This window comes from Solanum pennellii, chromosome 1, assembly GCF_001406875.1.
Source record: "Solanum pennellii chromosome 1, SPENNV200".
NCBI lineage: Eukaryota > Viridiplantae > Streptophyta > Magnoliopsida > Solanales > Solanaceae > Solanum > Solanum pennellii.
Window position 1 is genome coordinate 85,914,853 of NC_028637.1, and position 19,859 is coordinate 85,934,711.

Consider the following 19,859-nt stretch of genomic DNA (forward strand, 5'->3'; position numbering starts at 1 on the left):
TTAGTTTCATATTTCTTTGGGTTCTTAGCTCTGACTATCATCAAGTCTATCTAATTTGCTCATGCATGTTTGAAAATAGAAATAAATATGTATGTGACTTTTGATCTTTGATGCACAGAATGCATTTTCAGGTGACTTTAGAGCAAGTGCAGTATTAGTACACCCAAAGTTGCACGAGCATTTTCACCAAGTTGTTGTACAAAAGAGGTTTGCCTTTCAGGAAGGTAATTTCTTTTCATTTTTTAATTTATAAGAGTGAAAAACAAAATAATGTATTGTACTTCATAGTTCATACTATGTATATTGATTTGTGGAATAAATTAAAATTGCATCATGACATTGTTGAGCTTGCAAAAAAGAAAAATTGCCAGGTTACTCATGTTGGTGGTACAACTAATACAATAGGTGACTCTACAATTGTGGATAAAATTTGATTTTGAACACTCAAATGAGATCATACAAAGCATGAATGAGGTGGGGAAATGTTCAACAACCCAACACAAAGCATAATTCACACAAATTATATAAACTCAAAATCAAATTGAAAGAGTACTTTACAATGGGTTGGTACCTTGGTGTAGGATCAAGTCAGAGGAAAAGAGATGAGGGCATTTCTTTTACCAAAGATCCACAACACAAAACAATTGACGACCTTCTCATTACTAACCTTTTAAGTAGGCACATCCAACGGTCTGCTCACAGGTTAAAGTATGCACTTTTAATGGAACTCAGGTTACTCTTCAGACTCTATTTGCGCTGCTGGGACCATATAGTGCATAAGTTAATCTATCATGTTGATATGTGTTGGATCTTTCTGTGGCATTCTTTTGTAGTACAGCAGATCAGTAGGACTGCACGATGGTATGTGCTCTGCTTCTAAAATGGGAGTCATATGGATGGAGAATCAAATAAATCAGACTCAAAATCGCATATTGGACTATCATTATATTTTATTTTCCTTCGGAAGTAGGTTTCTATTTTATCAGTATCATAGGTATCCACTACATTCGCAGACTGTTCCATTCCCAGGTGGTTCAATGTCAAACTGATGTCCTATTCATTAATTTGCATTTGTAGTGCCCAAATCAGGTTTAAGCCCTTGCAGTAGCGCGTGTAATTCAGTATTGAGTATTAGTTATTTTCATACTGATCATTTTTATTACTCCTCTGCATTCTATTTTCACTTACTTATTTCATTTCAACTGTAACTCTTAGCCTGCGTTGGAGTGGTAATTAATAACTCTGTTTTATGTATTTGTGGTCTATTGTGACGAACTAGCTACATCTAAATTGTTTAAGCATGTTATGACCAATATTCCAGATCCAACTTAGGTTTCTGTCATTTCCTCTTTAGTGTTAACTTAGCCGATAATAAGGTTATTATGCTGATGAGGTGGTAAAAAACTTTTCAATACACAAAGCATTTCATGTTATAAGCAGATTCGAGGAAGGTCCGCACCTCAAGAGGTTTGATGTAGACTACTTATAAATCATAATGAGAAAACTTTACCATTGAACCAAGGCGATTTTTTCTTTTAGCATTTGAATTTGATGTAATTCAAAATTTAGTCCTTAAATCTGGGAATTGCTGACTAATGTGGAAAGAGAGAATCGAAAACCCATGTTGAAATAGGATTGAAACCGATGCACTGTAAAAATATTTTGGTTACATAAAAAAAATAAAAGAAAAAAAATTGACAAACCATTCACTTAGTAACAATATGCACAAATAATTCATATATAATCATATAAAAAAATAGACAAAAGCACAGAATGGAAACCAAATTCTTAGCAAATCAAACAAAAAAGGGCGGAGGAGAAGAAACTCATGTGAAAATTAGATAAAGAAGATCAGCAACTAAAAATGAACAGCACCATCCTCTGCATATGATATGATAAATAATCACATGTTGATCTCATATGTCAAAAAAATATATTTTGATGTCCAATATCAGTTGTACATATATTTTGAATATCTCTAATAGTATATAACATATCACATTATCCATCTTCTACAATAACTATCATCAATGATTCATTAATACTGATATTTTGACTATTGGGCCCGTGCTTGCCACGGGCCTCTCCCATCTAGTATATATATATAGGAATGTTAGTGTATGATGGGTAGAAAGAGAAAGAAGACTTAATTACCTATTTTAGATTATTAGTTATTTTTTTTATAACTATGTGGTTGTTGTTAAAAGAAAAATTAATCATGGGTAATGATTGTCTGGGAATATGGACCAATGTAAATGGAAAATATTATAGGTAATTATTATTATTATTTTTTATTGATTTCTAATTGCCACATTATTAAATTGGAAATTTAATGATTTGTTTATTATTAATGTTATGTGTATTGTTGGATCATTGGTAAAAGAAAAAAAAATAAAAAATGTTGGTCATAAATGGATTGAAAGGAAATAGGCTGCTGCGTGGGTCCCTGAAAATTTTTGTTGATTGATGTGCATGTGTGGATAGCAATTAGGAAATTAGAAAGAGTAGATCCGGTGGGTGCAAATGAATTTTTGGGATTTTGAGGTTGTGTTAGTTCCGTGAGTGATTAGATATTTGGTAAAATTTTTATTATTATCACATTATGAGTAATGTTTGGGTATGTAGAATAGGTGATTAAATATTATATCTATTGACTCATACAAATTCGAATTATGTTATTGAAAAAAAAGAATTGAGACATAAACATAAGCTTGAAACTTAGGAACCTGATTATAAATTTGGATGAATTTTTAAGGTTAAGATTAAACACATAAAATTGTGAGTGTTGTTAGTTTTGAAACCTTATTGTGAATATATACTTGAATAGATTCCATTGGTTCGGAAGCTCAACGTAAAGAGAAGGCTCAAGTCCACGAGTAACTATTCGATTGGCTAAGGCAAGTAGATTTCTAAACTCTTGTTAAGAGTATGAAATTAGTGTATTTCGTTGTGTGGTGTTGAGAATAATTTGGAGACTTGTTGCTTATTTGTTAGTGTTGTATTCCTTGTTGCAAATTGTGCTTTGTTATCAATATGGCTATCTCCTCATTTTTATTTGAGCATGTAATTCGCATACATCTGAAACATGGTTGTGATAAGAGTTATGTGATAAGAGGATGTACCATTTCGAGGGTCGTATCGCGCGCCGCAATGGATATTATATTTCGAGGAACTTATCGCGCGCCGTGACGGTTGCTATTATCGAGGGTCGTGTCGTGCGCCGCGACAGATGCATGGACAGATATGTCTACCATGGGTCCCAGACTGAGAGAAAGTGAGTGTGTATTGTTAGCGAAGATATGCATAACTATACTTGACATTGCATCTCATGGCATTACACATTTTTATTATTGATTAACTTGAATATGTGTTTGTTGATCTTGTTAGTATTTCTCGGTTAAAATTGTGACTGTTGAATATTGAGAATATGTAAACTAATAGAGTATGGTTATTGAGTTGTGTATTTGGTAAACTGTGAGTTGTTTGTAGTGTGGAGGTTCAGATAGCGTGTAAGGAGTACCCGCATTTTGTTCCCTTAACTTGTATTTAGAGGTTTGCTTGTTGGGTACCGCGTAGTTTAGTATTCACCTCTTGCTTTTACAAATTTTTGTAGGTTATGAGCCTGCATTTTCGTGATACCTTCCATTCTCTTCGTTTCCGAGGCATCTTGTGGAGGATTGTGAGGTAGCTGCTTGTCATCTCAGTGAACTTTCCTACTCCAGTTTATGACTTTGTTTTTACTTGAAAGAAAACTTCTTGTTAGACTCGTATTTTAATTTCAATATTAGTATTTACATTAGAGGCTTGGGCACGTGACTACCAGGTCTTGGAAATAGAACTAAGTTGAATTGTTCCCGTATTAGTAATCGTTATAAGACTTTGGTTTTATTTCTGCATTTTATCAAAATTATTGGGTTAGGCTGACTTATCTTGGTGGAATAAGACGAGTGTCATCACGCTGATTTTTTGATCGTGACAAAATGGTATCAGAGCCTCAAGTTCATAGTCTCACGTGTATACAAGCCGAGTCTACGTAGGTCTCAAGGATCAGTACGGAGACGTCTATACTTATCTCTGAGAGGCTATAAAGATTACTAGGAAACTTCCTTTTGTTCATTCTTTCTTATTGTGCATACTTACCTTCTTTAGTACTGAGTTGTTGTATACTCTTTTGACAGATGACGAGGACTAGAACTAATGCAACTGGTGGTAGAAGGGAGGCACTTGCCAAGGCAGTTGTTGAGGCCCCAGCTAGGGGTAGGGGTAGAGCTCGAGCTAGAGGTCGTGCTCGTTGTACGACAGTAGCCGGAGGTCGTGGCCGTGGAGCAGCACCAATGAGAGGTCGTGCTAGAGAGGTCTCTCCAAAGCCCCAGATTGAAGACAGAGAGGACCAGGTTCCTCCACAGCTTGTAGTCACACCTTTGCTTCAAGATACACTATTGAAGGTATTAAGTGTGCTAGAGAGCTTTTCTCAGGGTGGTTGTGCGATCGCCACACCACGTGACTCTCATACTAGAGAGGGGGCTCAGACCCAAGAGCAGCAATAATCTCCAGTTGTTCAGGATGTGATGGAGCAGCTACTAGTGGATCCTATGGTTCAGAGTGATGTTGCACCAGCAGTTGGGGGTCAAGTTGCACCAGTGGTTGTTCTGACAGAGGATGAGTAGCATAGGTATGACAGATTTCGAAAGATGGACCCACCTCGATTTCAGGGTGGGAAGAGCAAGGACGCTCATGAGTTTCTGAATACATGCCGAGATTTAGGTGGTTGGATTAGCTGAGTCACATGGGGTTCGATATGCTACACTCCAACTTCATGGGCCAGTGAGAGAGTGGTGGAGGACTTATTCGGGGGTTTTGCCAGTTGGATCTCCTCCAGTGACTTGGGAGCAGTTTTATAGTGCATTTCCATGATTGTTTTATCCCTTGGAGCGTGAGGGAGGAGAGTCGCTTGAGGTTTGAGAATGTGAAACATGATGGTTTATCAGTTACAGAGTATGACGCGTATTTTTTCCAATTTTCTAGGCATGCGTTGGCCATCATTCCAGATGAGACAGAGAGGATCCGCAGATTTGTGAGGTGATTGACTTTCTCTATCAGGTCAGCGTGCTTCAGGCATCTTGAGAGGGGGCTTCTTTCCAGTCCATTGTGAGCTCCGCCAAAGAGGCAGAATTGATGGAGAGAGAGGAGTGTGGGGACTCTAAAAGGGCCCGTACATTAGGCCAGTTTTATGGTGCCTCATCTGGAGGTAGGGGATCACAAAGAGGGAGTGGTTCCTTTCAGCATCGGGGACCCATTTATGCATCTATGCCGACATCTGAGGGTGGTCAGACATCTAGGGGTTCTTATAGCTCGGGTCAGAGCTCGTATGGTTCACAGCAGCGACCTACAGAGCGAGGCAATTATAGTGGATTTTCAGGGTCCACACAGTAGTTCCCGAGTCAGAGATTTTGTTTTACTTGTGGAGATCACGATCACCTAATGCAGCAGTGTACTTCTCAAAGGGGTTGTGGTGAGCCTCGACCTAATTCTTCATTTAAGACTAGACAACCAACACCACAGGGTAGAGGGCGTGGCAGAGTTTAGTCAGGTAGAGGTGATAGATTTTCTAGTAGTAGTGTTGCAGCTCAGCAGAGTAGGCTGGAGGTGGACGAGGGGGCCACTGTTATGCTTTTCCAGGGAGACCTGAGGCGGAGACCCTGATGCTTTTATTACAGGTATCATCCCAGTATGCCATCGACTTGCGTTTGTGTTGTTTGATCCAGGGTCTACATTCTCTTATGTGTCTACGTATTTTGTTGCTGAATTTGATATGATATGTGATACCATGACTGTACCTATTTGTGTTTCTACATCGGTGGGTAAGCCCTTAGTGGTGTATCGATCCTGTCTTATTTCTTTGGCTGGGTATGACACTTGGGTAGACTTAATCATTCTGGGGATGGTATACTTTGATGTTATCTTGGGTATGAATTGGCTTTCTACTTATCATGTTGTCCTTGATTGTAATGCTAAGACTATGACTTTAGTGATGCCTGGTGTTCCGAGGATTGAGTGGAAGGGTATTAGTGGTTCTTATCCTAGCAAGGTCATCTTTTTTATCCCTGCTCAAAGTTTGGTGGAGAGAGGGCGTTTGTCTTACTTAGCTTTTATTCGGGATACTAGTGTTGAACCACCTCCCATGGACTCTGTTCCCGTGGGTTCAGGAGTTTCTCGATGTATATCCTTTTGATCTTCCAGGTGTTCCTCTCGATACGGAGTATTGATTTTACTATTGATTTGAAGTCGGGCACTAAGCTTATTGCTATTCCTTCATCATATTGTATGGCCCCAGCAGAGTTGAAAGAATTGAAGGATCAATTGCAGGATTTATTGAGTAAGGGTTTTATTCTCCCTAGTGTATCACCTTGGGGTGCCTCTGTATTATTTGTGAAGAAGAAGGATGGGACTATGAGGATGTGTATTGATTACAGAAAGTTGAATAAGGTAACAATGAAGAATAAGTATCCTCTTCCGCGTATTGATGACTTATTTGATCAGCTATAGGGAGCATCATTGTTCTCTAAGGTTAATTTGAGTTCTGGGTATCATCAGTTGAATATTAGGGCATCACATATCCCTAAGATTGCTTTTCAGACCCGGTATGAGCATTATGAGTTCCTAGTGATGTCCTTCGGATTGACTAATGCCCCTGCAACATTTATGGAGTTGATGAATGGGGTGTTTCGACCATACCTTGATTTTTTTGTGATTGTTTTCATCGATGACATCTTGGTTTACTCCCAGACTGAGGAGGATCATGTCCAACACCTGAGGATTGTACTTCAGAGATTAAGAGAAGAGAAGTTGTATGCCAGGTTCTCAAAGTGTGAGTTCTGGCTTACTTCTGTGGCATTCTTGGGACACGTGGTGTCCAAGGAGGTTATTAGAGTAGATCCGGCCAAAATTGAGGAAGTTAGAGGCTGGACGCGACCTACTTCACCTACTGAGATTTAGAGTTTTGTGGGATTGGCAGGCTATTATCGATGATTTGTTCAGAGTTTGTCTACTATTGCAGTTCCATTAACTAGATTGATTCAACAGGATGTGGATTTTCAGTGGTCTGAAGAGTGTGACCAGATCTTTCAAAAGCTCAAGACTTTGTTGACTTCAGCTCCTGTGTTGACTCTACCTGAGGAGGGTGTAGACTTTATAGTGTATTGTGATGCTTCAGGAGTTGGATATGGTGGTGTGTTGATGCAGAAGGGGAAACTGATTGATTATGCTTATAGGCAATTGAAGTCCATGAGAAGAACTACCCTATTCATGATTAGGAGTTGTCGGCTGTGGTATTTGTACTTAAGTTATGGCGTCATTATTTGTATGGGGTGCATTTTGAGATCTTCACTGATCATCTGAGTCTTCAGTATATCTTTAGTAAGAGGGATTTGAACTTGAGGCAGCAGAGATGGCTTGAGTTGCTGAAGGACTATGATGTAACCATTCTGTATCATTTGGGGAAGGCCGATGTTGTGGCCGATGCTTTGAGTAGAAAGACTCCTAGCATGGGGAGTTTTGCATCGCTTAGTATTGAGGAGAGACCATTGGCTAGAGATGTTCAGATGTTAGCTAACAGTCTTTTCCGAAATAACCAAATTTATTTTTAAAATATAAAATAAAATTCTCTTAAATAAATATTTGAATTGATTATTAAAGTAAAAATACAAATTTGACTAATTTGACTTAATAATCTAGCAATTAGAAAATTTGCTATTTTGCAATATTCTATCAAATAAGTCAAGCTAGTCATTTTATATAAATTTTTTTTACCAAATTGGTTATTTGTTAAATTTTTAGCAATATAAAAAAAAAGAAATTAAAACTTGTATATCATTATTTTAAAAAACTGTGTAATTGTAATTTTGTAAAAGTTTTTTTTCCTTCTTTTGTTGTCATTGTCTAGTAGTAAAACTTACTTATCTATTTTTTTTCTTTTGGTAAAACAATAAATATAAATGCTAGAAATTTTTTAATAATAATAAATAAATAAATACTAATCATTTCTTGGTATATATGTTGCACCATTTTCTTTTATTCATTTTTATCATTATTTTTTTAAAAAAATTAGTAATTAATTATGGTGTGTTTTTTTCTTTAAAAAATAAAATAAAACTTCAAATACCATCATGTGTTCGGTTACGATCCTTGGTGTGTATTCTTTTCTAAAAAAGAAGGGTCTTGTGTGCGGTTACGCTCTTAGGCCAATCAATTTTTAAAAAAAAATAGTAATTAATACAAATTTTCCCTTTTATCCAAACTAAATAAATAAATTATTTTAGCCCAATATGAGTTAATAAAGCGACCCTGCTAGAACCACGGGACTCGGGGGTGCCTCCTACCTTCCCTTCGGTCAATAGAATTCCTTACTCAATCTCTGTTTTTCGTAGATCAAAACAAAAAAAAAATTTAGTTTTAAATTAAGAACTATCTTGTGACTTGAAACACCTAAAAAAACTCAATTCCAAGTGGAGACTCTACAAAAATATATATATATATATATATATTTTAAAAACCCGTCATATCCTCAATAATTGTAAAATAAAAGAGGTGTGACAGTCATAACCACCCACTGTGGTAGGCAAACCCACAACAAAGTCCATAGTGATCCGCTCCCACTTCCAAGTAGGAATAGACATCCTCTGAGATACACCCCCGGGCCGCTGGTGCTCACACTTGACCTGCTGACAAGTCAAACACCTCGAAACAAGTCTGAAATATCTCTCTTCATCCCACACCACCAGTAATGCTGACTCAGATCATGATATATCTTCGCCGCCCCGGATAGATGAATATCGAGAACAATGGGCCTCCTCAAGAATTAATCTAATCAAATCGCCCGTTTTAGGCACACAAATCCTGCCTCCGATCCTCAAGACGCCATCAGAATCAAGGACAGCCTCCTCGGCTTCCCCTGTCAATACTTTGCCTTGAATGAGACATAACTTCTCATCATCAAACTGGTGTGCACGGATCTGCTCGACTAATGAAGATCGAGCCTCAATAAAAGCAATCATTCCATCACTCTCCTCTGAAATCTGCAATTGGACAAGACTGTTAGCTAACATCTGAACATCTCTAGCCAATGATCTCTCCTCAATACTAAGCGATGCAAAACTCCCCATGCTAAGAGTCTTCCTACTCAAAGCATCGGCCACAACATTGGCCTTCCCCGGATGATACAGAATGGTTACATCATAGTCCTTCAACAACTCAAGCCATCTCTGCTGCCTCAAGTTCAAATCCCTCTGACTAAAGATATACTGAAGACTCCGATGATCAGTGAAGATCTCAAAATGCACCCCATACAAATAATGACGCCATAACTTAAGTACATATACCACAACTGCCAACTCCAAGTCATGAGTAGGGTAGTTCTTCTCATGGACTTCAATTGCCTATAAACATAAGCAATCACTTTTCCGTTCTGCATAAACACACCACCATATCCAACTCCTGAAGCATCATAATACACTATAAAGTCTACACCCTCCTCAGGTAGAGTCAACACAGGAGCTGAAGTCAACAAAGTCTTGAGCTTTTGAAAGCTCTGGTCACACTCATTAGACCACTGAAAACCCACATCATGTCGAGTCAATCTAGTTAATGAAGCTGCAATAGTAGAGAAGCTCTGAACAAATCATCGATAATAACCTGCCAATCCACAAAACTCCAAATGTCAGTAGGTGAAGTAGGTCGCGTCCAGCCTCTAAATGCCTCAATCTTGGCCGGATCTACTCTAAGCCAGAACTCACACTTTGAGAACTTGGCATACAACTTCTCTTCTGTCAACCTCTGAAGTACAATCCTTAAGTGTTGGACATGATCATCCTCAGTCTTGGAGTAAACCAAGATATTATCGATGAAAACAATCACAAAAGAATCAAGGTATGGCCGAAACACCCCATTAATCAACTCCATAAATGTTGCAGGGGCATTAGTCAATCCGAAGGACATCACTAGGAACTCATAATGCCTATACCGGGTCCGAAAAACTGTCTTCATATCCTCATATCCTCAACAATTGTAAAAAATAAAAGAGGTGTGACAGACTTGGCGACTTCGATGAGGACCACTTCTTTTAGAATCGAGCTTTGTATTTAACTTTTTTTTTGGCTATTTTGTTTATTTGGGTAAATTTTATGTTTGGATGCTAATTGTGTTATTTCAGCAATTCATTGTTTAGATATTATATTGTATAAAAAGTATTTTCTTTCGCACACCCTCTGAGTCTCTGTAATTTTGTTATACATTGTGTGCGGTTACGCTCCACAGGACTTCTGTCTAGGATGAGACAGTGTGCGGTGCGCTCCTGATCTTAGGTTGTCACACATGTTAGGCGGGGTTGGACCACCAGTTAAGCCAAAATAGCTCTGTTACCGGTACGCTGACCCTCCCCGACTCGAATTGTCCGCTTGAGTAAGTCAGTCTAGACACGTTCATAAATGTTAAACCTAGATAAAATGTCTCTGTATGCTTTTTTTCTTTCATCATGTGTATTTGACCTAGCAAAATTTAAAATATGTATCCTTGCTAGACCAAAATGTTCATTTTATATGCTATATAAAAATAGTTGGTTCAGAAGGCCTTGACATTGTTGACCATCTTCAAAAGAGCTTTGTGACTTTAATTTTTTTTTAAAAGGTCAAAATAAAAGGGGTAGTCTTCCCAAGACAAGTTTTTCTTTTATGAACTATGCACACCTGATTCTCACTAAAAAGAGATATGTAGGCATCCCTTCTCGGGTTTGGTGTTTGTAAAAATTAGTGTTTTTTTTTTTTTAAAAAAAAACTCTTTTTTTACTTTTCTTTCTTCACTCTATTAGAGTTTGTCATAAAAACCTTTATTGGATTCTATTTCAAGGTACAAATGGCACCATTGACCAAAGGACAAGGTTCAAAAAGGCCTAGAAGTGAAGGAATTCCAGAGTTCATGATCGTAGATACTATACCAAAAGATTTATGGCAATGGTGGACAGAAATGGGAAGTCATGAGAAAAAACGAGTAACTTCGGGCATTTAGTGCATCTTATGGAGATTGACCCTAAAAGGGATGTGGTCGAGGCATTGATTCCTTTTTGGAATCCCAAAATAATGTATTTCATTTTTCTGACTGTGAGATGACACCAACTTTGGAAGAAATTATCGGCTTCATGGGGAAGGGGTCTACAATTTGAGGTGCTGATCTACGCAATAAAAGACCCATAATTCCGAAACATGTTGATGCCCAAAAATTCCTGGAACTGATCAAGATTAATCAAATAGAGAAAGAGAGTTTGAAAAATGGGTGGGTCTCATTGGACTTTCTATACCAGAGATACGGTCAAGGGGATGGATTCAAGAACTATCGAAACCAGTTGGGTAACCAAGGGGGTGAAGAGGCTTGGAATGCAAATGGATGTTTTGCTTTTATGCTCGCATTTTTAGGGCTCATTATTTTCCCCAAAAGGGACAAGCATATTGACATTCGTCTGGCTGGTGTGGTGAAGGCGTTGACCACATTGGAAAGTCCAACTATTATTCCTATGATCCTGGCAGATATGTTTCGTGCATTGACTAAAAAGTGGGAAAATGTACTTTGAAAGCTGTAATATTTGCTCCAAATATGGTTTTTGGAACACCTTTATCACCATGATCGTGCGCCTAGGTTTACTCCAGATTGGTGCAACTATGTTGCCTCTCATAAGGAAAGGGAATCCCAAATTGATTTTCCAAAAGGAATCATAGCGTGTGATATAAAAACTTTTAGTGATCACATCTGATGAAATAGTGTGGAATTATTACTGGTTCCCAGCTCATGATATCATTTGCATGTCTAGTGGTATCTCATTTCTTGTGTTGATTGGTCTTAGAGGTGTTCAACCATATGCCCCACTTCGGGTTATGCATCAACTAGCCAGAGTTCAAGAAATCCCACCCAATGATGATATGAGTAGGCTTGCATATGACACTCCACCAGGTTTTGCTTTTAATAGCGAAGATATTATGAAGATTTGGTACGGGAGTATTATTTCTGATCTAAGTGAAATGGTTGTGGAGAAACATAAAGAAAATGTGGTTCCTGGGTACCTATCGTGGTTTCGTGATCCAATGACATTTGGTGACACTCCCGAAGGATCCAACAGAAAAAGAAGAGATCAACATATTATAAGACATTTGAAAAAGAGTTGAAGAAGTCCAAAGCAACCATTGCACGGCAAGAAGTACAGGTCCAAAGAGGAAAAAATCACAAGTTAGAGTTGCATGATATGGAAGGAGAATTGAAGCATGCAGAGGGAAGATTATCCCGGTTGGAGGAAGAATTGCGTAGTAGAATCCACTTGGCACGAAAGATAAAAAAGGAGGATAGTTTTGAGATCTCTCGATTGAAGAGGGACTTAGTGGCATCCGAAGAGGTCGTGCACTATCAAAAGGGTGAACTTAAGTGGCATAAGGAAAAGTTCAAGAAAGAAAGATGGTGTTGGATGCATCAGTTAGAAGAATGTAAGAGAAAAATCAGTCATTACGTTGATATCGAAGAGCGGTAAAGACAACTGATCATCGAGAGAGCAACACTTCGCCATCAACTTGAAGCAGCAGAAGGGCGAGAGTCTCTTGAGGAATAATCTTAGTGATCATCAGGCTTTGTTAAATGGCTGTCATCAAAACATGGGAAGGGCTAGACTTCAAGTTCATCAACTGGCAGAACAAACCTCCTATGTTATTAAAAATCAGCGTCGTATGAATGATCAAGAAGTGGCTGACAAGCACGGACCATTGTTCCCCATCTGCCGAAGGTGTTGCTGAATTTGTATGAGACCTCGGGAGGAAAAAGAAAGCCCCGAGAAAAAGATGAAGATTGAAGAGAAGTTTTAGTTGTTGTTTTTTGTTCGTTTCATTTTGTTTGATGAAAGACTTGGTTTTCAGTTTAAAATTTGGTGTTTAAGGATATTATGTTGATCCGGGTTGTGTTTAAACCTTTTAATTTTGTTGTTTTCTTGAAGTTTTGGCGAATGAATTCCAAATTAATCTTTTTGAGTTGTCTAAATCTTTGAACTACGTAATGATTTGATTCATGCAGTAACATGATACGTAGGCGACCTCCAAAGTGTTCGATCAAAATTTCTTTTTCAAAACTTTTTTTTTCCAAAAAAAAAGACAAGAAGCAAAGCAAAGATGGGATGAAACAATGGCCTTCTGAACCCATGTTACTATGTCATTAATAAGTGGTTGGTTTGTGGTAAATTGGCAGAGCACCCGTACTTTACCAGGTCTAAGGTAAGAGCGTCAATGACAACCAATACTAAAACTATGGTGAATCTAGCAGATACTCCAATTGATACAACAACAAGAGAGACAGTCACTGTTGAAAAAAATCGAACGTTGAGACATATTATGGCACAGTTGTGGCAAACCTGGGCCAATGGACAAAAACCACCAACGTCTATTCCTGGTTTTCCTGGTTAGCAGAAGGTTTATGTACATCGAGTTTAGATACATCCCCAAGTTTTATAATGATTTGGCCGATGCCTTGGCTACTTTTGCCTTAATGCTTTCCTATCCTTGAAACACTTACATCACCCCATTAGAGATTCAAGTTCGGGACCAACATGGCTATTGTAATACAGTGGAAGCAGAACCTGATGGTGAGCCATGGTACTCAGACATCAAGAATTTTTTGAAGACAAGGAGATCCCCCGAACATGCCAAAAGAAGCCAAAAAAGAACTATTAGACGTCTGGCTAATGGTTTCTTTTTGAGCGGGGATGTTTTGTATAAACGAACTCCGGATCTGAAATTTCTTGAGATGTGTGGATGCTGAAGAAGCCGAGAAAATTATGAAGTGAAGTGCACGCTGGGTATGTGGACCACACATGAACGGATATGTCCTTGCAAAAAAGATACTCTGGGCGGGGTATTATTGGCTTACCATGGAAAGGGATTTCTTTCACTTTGTGAAAAAATGTCATCAATGTCAAATCCATGGTGATCTAATTCATTCACCTTATTCAGAGTTGCACCCCATCGCTGCTCTTTGGCCTTTTGTTGCATGGGGAATGGATGTAATCCGACCAATTGAGTCAAAAGCCTCTAATGGACATTGATTCATTTTGGTTGCAATTGATTACTTCACTAAATGGGTGGAGGCGATAACTTTCAAAGCAGTCACTAAGAAGGCGGTCGTGGATTTTATTCATTCAAACATTATTTGTCGATTTGGTATCCCAAGAGCTATCATCACAGATAATGTTGCAAACCTCAATAGTATTCCGATGAAGGAGGTATGCGAGCAGTTCAAAATTGTGCACCACAATTCTACTCCATACCGACCAAAAGCCAACGGAGCTATGCAGGCAGCCAACAAGAATATCAAAATATTCTCAGAAGGATGGGTCAAGTCACTAGACAATGGCATGAGAAGCTGCCTTTTGCACTTTTAGGATATTGCACAACAGTGCGCACCTTGATTGGTGCAACTCCTTATTTGCTGGTGTATGGAACTGAGGCTGTGATTCCAACAGAAGTCGAAATTCCATCTCTTCGAATTATTGTCGAGGCTGAAATTGAAGATACTAAATGGGTCAAAACCCGACTAGAGCAACGCACATTAATAGACGAGAAATGATTGACGGTTGTCTGTTTTGGTCAGCTTTATCAACAAAGGATGGCTCATGCATAAAAAAAAAAAAAGTTGCACCTAAGACACTTTGAAGTAGGTCAACTGGTCTTAAAGCGCATTCTCCCGCACCAAGAAGAAGCCAAGGGAAAGTTTGCCCCAAATTGGCAAGGTCCATATCTTATCAAGGAAGTATTGTCCAAAGGAGCCCTGCACCTTACTGATGTGGAAGGAAAAATCACGGGCATAATTGTTAACGCAGATTCAATCAAAAGATACTACATCTAATGCATTTTAAGGTTCTGCGACAAGTTTAGGGTTGAAAGAACAAAGGCACCTCTTAAAAAAAAATCTCTCATTGAAAATTCTGAACTACGTTTGACCTGATTCCGAAAGGATACGTAGGCAACCCTTTAGGGGTTCGGTCATATAAAAAAAATCAGTTTTCCAGTATTTACAGAAAACTGGGGCATTGTTTTTGTTTTTTTATATAGAATAATTCTGTTTATTCTGGCAACCGACTTTTTGATCAAATATGAAAATGATATTAATCATCAAAGGCAACATAAAAAAAAAGGAAAAAACAACTTATGAGTGAAACCCTTGGGGGGTACCATAAGTAAGTAAAAAAAAAATAAAAAAAATGAGAGAATCTTATCGGTGAAAACCTTCATAGGCATCATAAGACGAAAAAATAATAATAAAAACTTATACGTGAAAATCCTATGGCACCTTAAGATAAAGGGAGAAACATCATGAATGAAATCTGCAAAGATGATCATTTCTCGACACCTCTCCATAAAGGGCACATAGATCAATTGACAATGACTCAGATTTTGAGAACTAAAAAGTCAAACGGATCAGGGGGCAAGTCCAAGGGCATGTCATGGTTCAATCAAAGTCGACATATGCCTCCAGATAAGTTCTCTTTCTCAGAAATATCCTTCATTAAGTTTATAATCTTCTTGATCCAATCTTTGATACTCTTAAGTTTGATATTTGTTTTTTTTCTCTTTTTGATATAATCTCTTGACAAAATAAAGTAAAGAGTGCAAAGCTTACTACGGGTTTCCAAAAGTAAAGCTGAGTATCTGAGTTGACAAGCCATTGAACAAGGACTAAAAACACCTCAGATCTTCACTGAAAAAATTCATGAAGGTCATCATTCTTTGGGACATCACTCGCACCATGATATTTGATAGTACCAAAAGATCAAGGCCCCTGGTTAACTAAGAGGGAGCTTCAAAGGTTGCTTAACCAAGGAGTTGTAGTAGAGTTGGAGAAATTAGTCGTGAGTATGGTCAAGTCGTTGGAGAACCAAGGCCACAAACCAACCACCACTTTAAACCAACAATTTTCTCTTTCATTTTCTCAACACAGAAAGAAAAAAGAAATGCAGGGTTACAAGTCAAAAAGAAAACATCACAAAAAGGAAGATCTCCAAAGTCTTCAAATGTTTGGTGTTTCATCTCATGCTACTCGCATTTTTGCCTATCAATGCGAGAGTTTTGGGATATACGCTCCAATCTGAATTCCGTGCAATACGCACACATCCTTTATTCATGGGCAATACGCACCATCCTTTGTTCATGTGCAATACGCACCTGTCTGAATTTCATGCAATACGCACCAATCTGAATTTCGTGCAACAAGCACACATCTTGAATTCATGGGCAATACGCACCATCCTTTGTTCATGTGCAATACGCACCTGTCTGAATTTCATGCAATACGCACCAATCTGAATTTCGTGCAACAAGCACACATCTTGAATTCATGGGCAATACGCACCATCCTTTGTTCATGGGCAATACGCACCTGTCTGAATTTCATGCAATACGCACCAATTTGAATTTCGTGCAACAAGCACACATCTTGAATTCATGGGCAATACGCACCATCCTTTGTTCATGGGCAATACGCACCTGTCTGAATTTCATGCAATACGCACCAATTTGAATTTCGTGCAACAAGCACACATCTTGAATTCATGGGCAATACGCACCATCCTTTGTTCATGGGCAATACGCACCTGTCTGAATTTCATGCAATACGCACCAATTTGAATTTCGTGCAACAAGCACACATCTTGAATTCATGGGCAATACGCACCATCCTTTGTTCATGGGCAATACGCACCTGTCTGAATTTCATGCAATACGCACCAATTTGAATTTCGTGCAACAAGCACACATCTTGAATTCATGGGCAATACGCACCATCCTTTGTTCATGGGCAATACGCACCTGTCTGAATTTCATGCAATACGCACCAATTTGAATTTCGTGCAACAAGCACACATCTTGAATTCATGGGCAATACGCACCATCCTTTGTTCATGGGCAATACGCACCTGTCTGAATTTCATGCAATACGCACCAATTTGAATTTCGTGCAACAAGCACACATCTTGAATTCATGGGCAATACGCACCATCCTTTGTTCATGGGCAATACGCACCTGTCTGAATTTCATGCAATACGCACCAATTTGAATTTCGTGCAACAAGCACACATCTTGAATTCATGGGCAATACGCACCATCCTTTGTTCATGGGCAATACGCACCTGTCTGAATTTCATGCAATACGCACCAATTTGAATTTCGTGCAACAAGCACACATCTTGAATTCATGGGCAATACGCACCATCCTTTGTTCATGGGCAATACGCACCTGTCTGAATTTCATGCAATACGCACCAATTTGAATTTCGTGCAACAAGCACACATCTTGAATTCATGGGCAATACGCACCATCCTTTGTTCATGGGCAATACGCACCTGTCTGAATTTCATGCAATACGCACCAATTTGAATTTCGTGCAACAAGCACACATCTTGAATTCATGGGCAATACGCACCATCCTTTGTTCATGGGCAATACGCACCTGTCTGAATTTCATGCAATACGCACCAATTTGAATTTCGTGCAACAAGCACACATCTTGAATTCATGGGCAATACGCACCATCCTTTGTTCATGGGCAATACGCACCTGTCTGAATTTCATGCAATACGCACCAATTTGAATTTCGTGCAACAAGCACACATCTTGAATTCATGGGCAATACGCACCATCCTTTGTTCATGGGCAATACGCACCTGTCTGAATTTCATGCAATACGCACCAATTTGAATTTCGTGCAACAAGCACACATCTTGAATTCATGGGCAATACGCACCATCCTTTGTTCATGGGCAATACGCACCTGTCTGAATTTCATGCAATACGCACCAATTTGAATTTCGTGCAACAAGCACACATCTTGAATTCATGGGCAATACGCACCATCCTTTGTTCATGGGCAATACGCACCTGTCTGAATTTCATGCAATACGCACCAATTTGAATTTCGTGCAACAAGCACACATCTTGAATTCATGGGCAATACGCACCATCCTTTGTTCATGGGCAATACGCACCTGTCTGAATTTCATGCAATACGCACCAATTTGAATTTCGTGCAACAAGCACACATCTTGAATTCATGGGCAATACGCACCATCCTTTGTTCATGGGCAATACGCACCTGTCTGAATTTCATGCAATACGCACCAATTTGAATTTCGTGCAACAAGCACACATCTTGAATTCATGGGCAATACGCACCATCCTTTGTTCATGGGCAATACGCACCTGTCTGAATTTCATGCAATACGCACCAATCTGAATTTCGTGCAACAAGCACACATCTTGAATTCATGGGCAATACGCACCATCTTGTGTTCATGTGCGATATGCACCTGTTTGAATTTCGTACAATATGCATCAATCTGAATTTATGTGTAGTGCGCACCAGTACTTATTCACATGCAATACAAATCAATTGTCTATTCATGGGCAATACGCACCATATGCATATCTGGATCAATACACATCAACATTAATAGGTTATACACACCCTGTTCACATTTTGGGGATACATCCAATCTTAGGACAATGCGTCTTATTTGAAACTCTCAGGGCAACACGCCTCACTTAACCTATTCATTCACGATTCTCATTTGTTTTTTTCTTTTCTAAAGGAAACATATTCTTCATGGGTTCTTCATTTTGTGATCTTGAGTTTCGAGTTTCAACAACCAACTCAAGTTAAAATATGCACTTAAGAATGATCCACCATCTGCCAAGACAACATGAAGATCGATCTCAAAGATAATACACAGAGCAAGTGAAAAGATCTAGACAAGATCCTAAGAAGATACATCAATTAGGGATCTTGTAACATTTATAATGTAGAGAGACATGGTTCTCTAACTCTTTTCTTTGTAACTATAGGCAATAGATGATGACAAGCAATATGAAGCAATCTTTTGGCCACTATTTCTGATAGTTTTGGCTATTTAAGTTTCTCGAACTACACTGATCTGATTTCCTTTTAATCAAGGATATGTAAGCAACCTCTGAAGCAAGGTTCAGTCATCTTTTTCGAAATGGCTTCATCGGAGTTTGAAACAGTCAAAATTAGCCACTTTGTTCACTTTCTTTGCTTGAAAACTCTTCATGTTTCCAAGCAAAGAGGGACATGCTGTAAACACCTAATTTTTGACGTGTTTATTTTACTCCTATAATATTTTAGTAAGGAATTTTATTTTTATTTGTATTTTGGGTATTTATTTTTATTATTTTATTAGCTCTAATGACCCAATTTCGTTTAAATTGGGCTGATTTAGATCAATTCTGATGACCCAATTGATTTTGACCCGATCAATAGAAATGGTCAAGATTGAATCTCAACCATTCATGATATTTTGATCCAAGGGCTATTATTGGACCCAAATAAAAATACAAAACTCCAAAAAATTAGCATTTTTTTTATTTTTAGATTTTTTATTTTTCTTCTTTCCCTTACTACCATGCCAATGGCCGTCCACCGCTGCCGCCACCACTGCCCGGTGGCCACCACCTTTTTGACCGGAAAAATCTTTAAAATTTTACCATCTTTTTCTTTCACCCTCCTCTACCTAAATCTACAAACCTTTCATCCATATATATAGCCAAACTCCGTAGATCTAAGGAAATCAAATACGAATTTTTGCTTTTTTCCTCAGATTTATAAAGTTCCGGTCATTCCCATCCCAAACCCTTTACATAAATGTGTAGAGTTCTTCAAGGGCTATCAGTTGATATAAATTTTAAGTTAAAAATCCGTCAAAAGATTTTCCGGCAAAGTTTTCCGGCGACTTTCATTTACTCGGAAGTTATGTCAATCTCCCCCCCCCCCCCC

At 38.5% G+C, this 19,859-nt stretch overlaps 1 long non-coding RNA gene across 1 annotated transcript; it reads left to right on the top strand.

Annotated features, from left to right (window-relative positions):
• The first annotated feature begins 12 nt into the window (after positions 1–12).
• On the top strand, positions 13–1,235 carry LOC114074211. Its single transcript, XR_003574667.1, has 3 exons — positions 13–224; positions 360–474; positions 582–1,235. It is a non-coding gene; the product is annotated as an uncharacterized LOC114074211 (long non-coding RNA).
• The last annotated feature ends 18,624 nt before the right edge of the window (positions 1,236–19,859 follow it).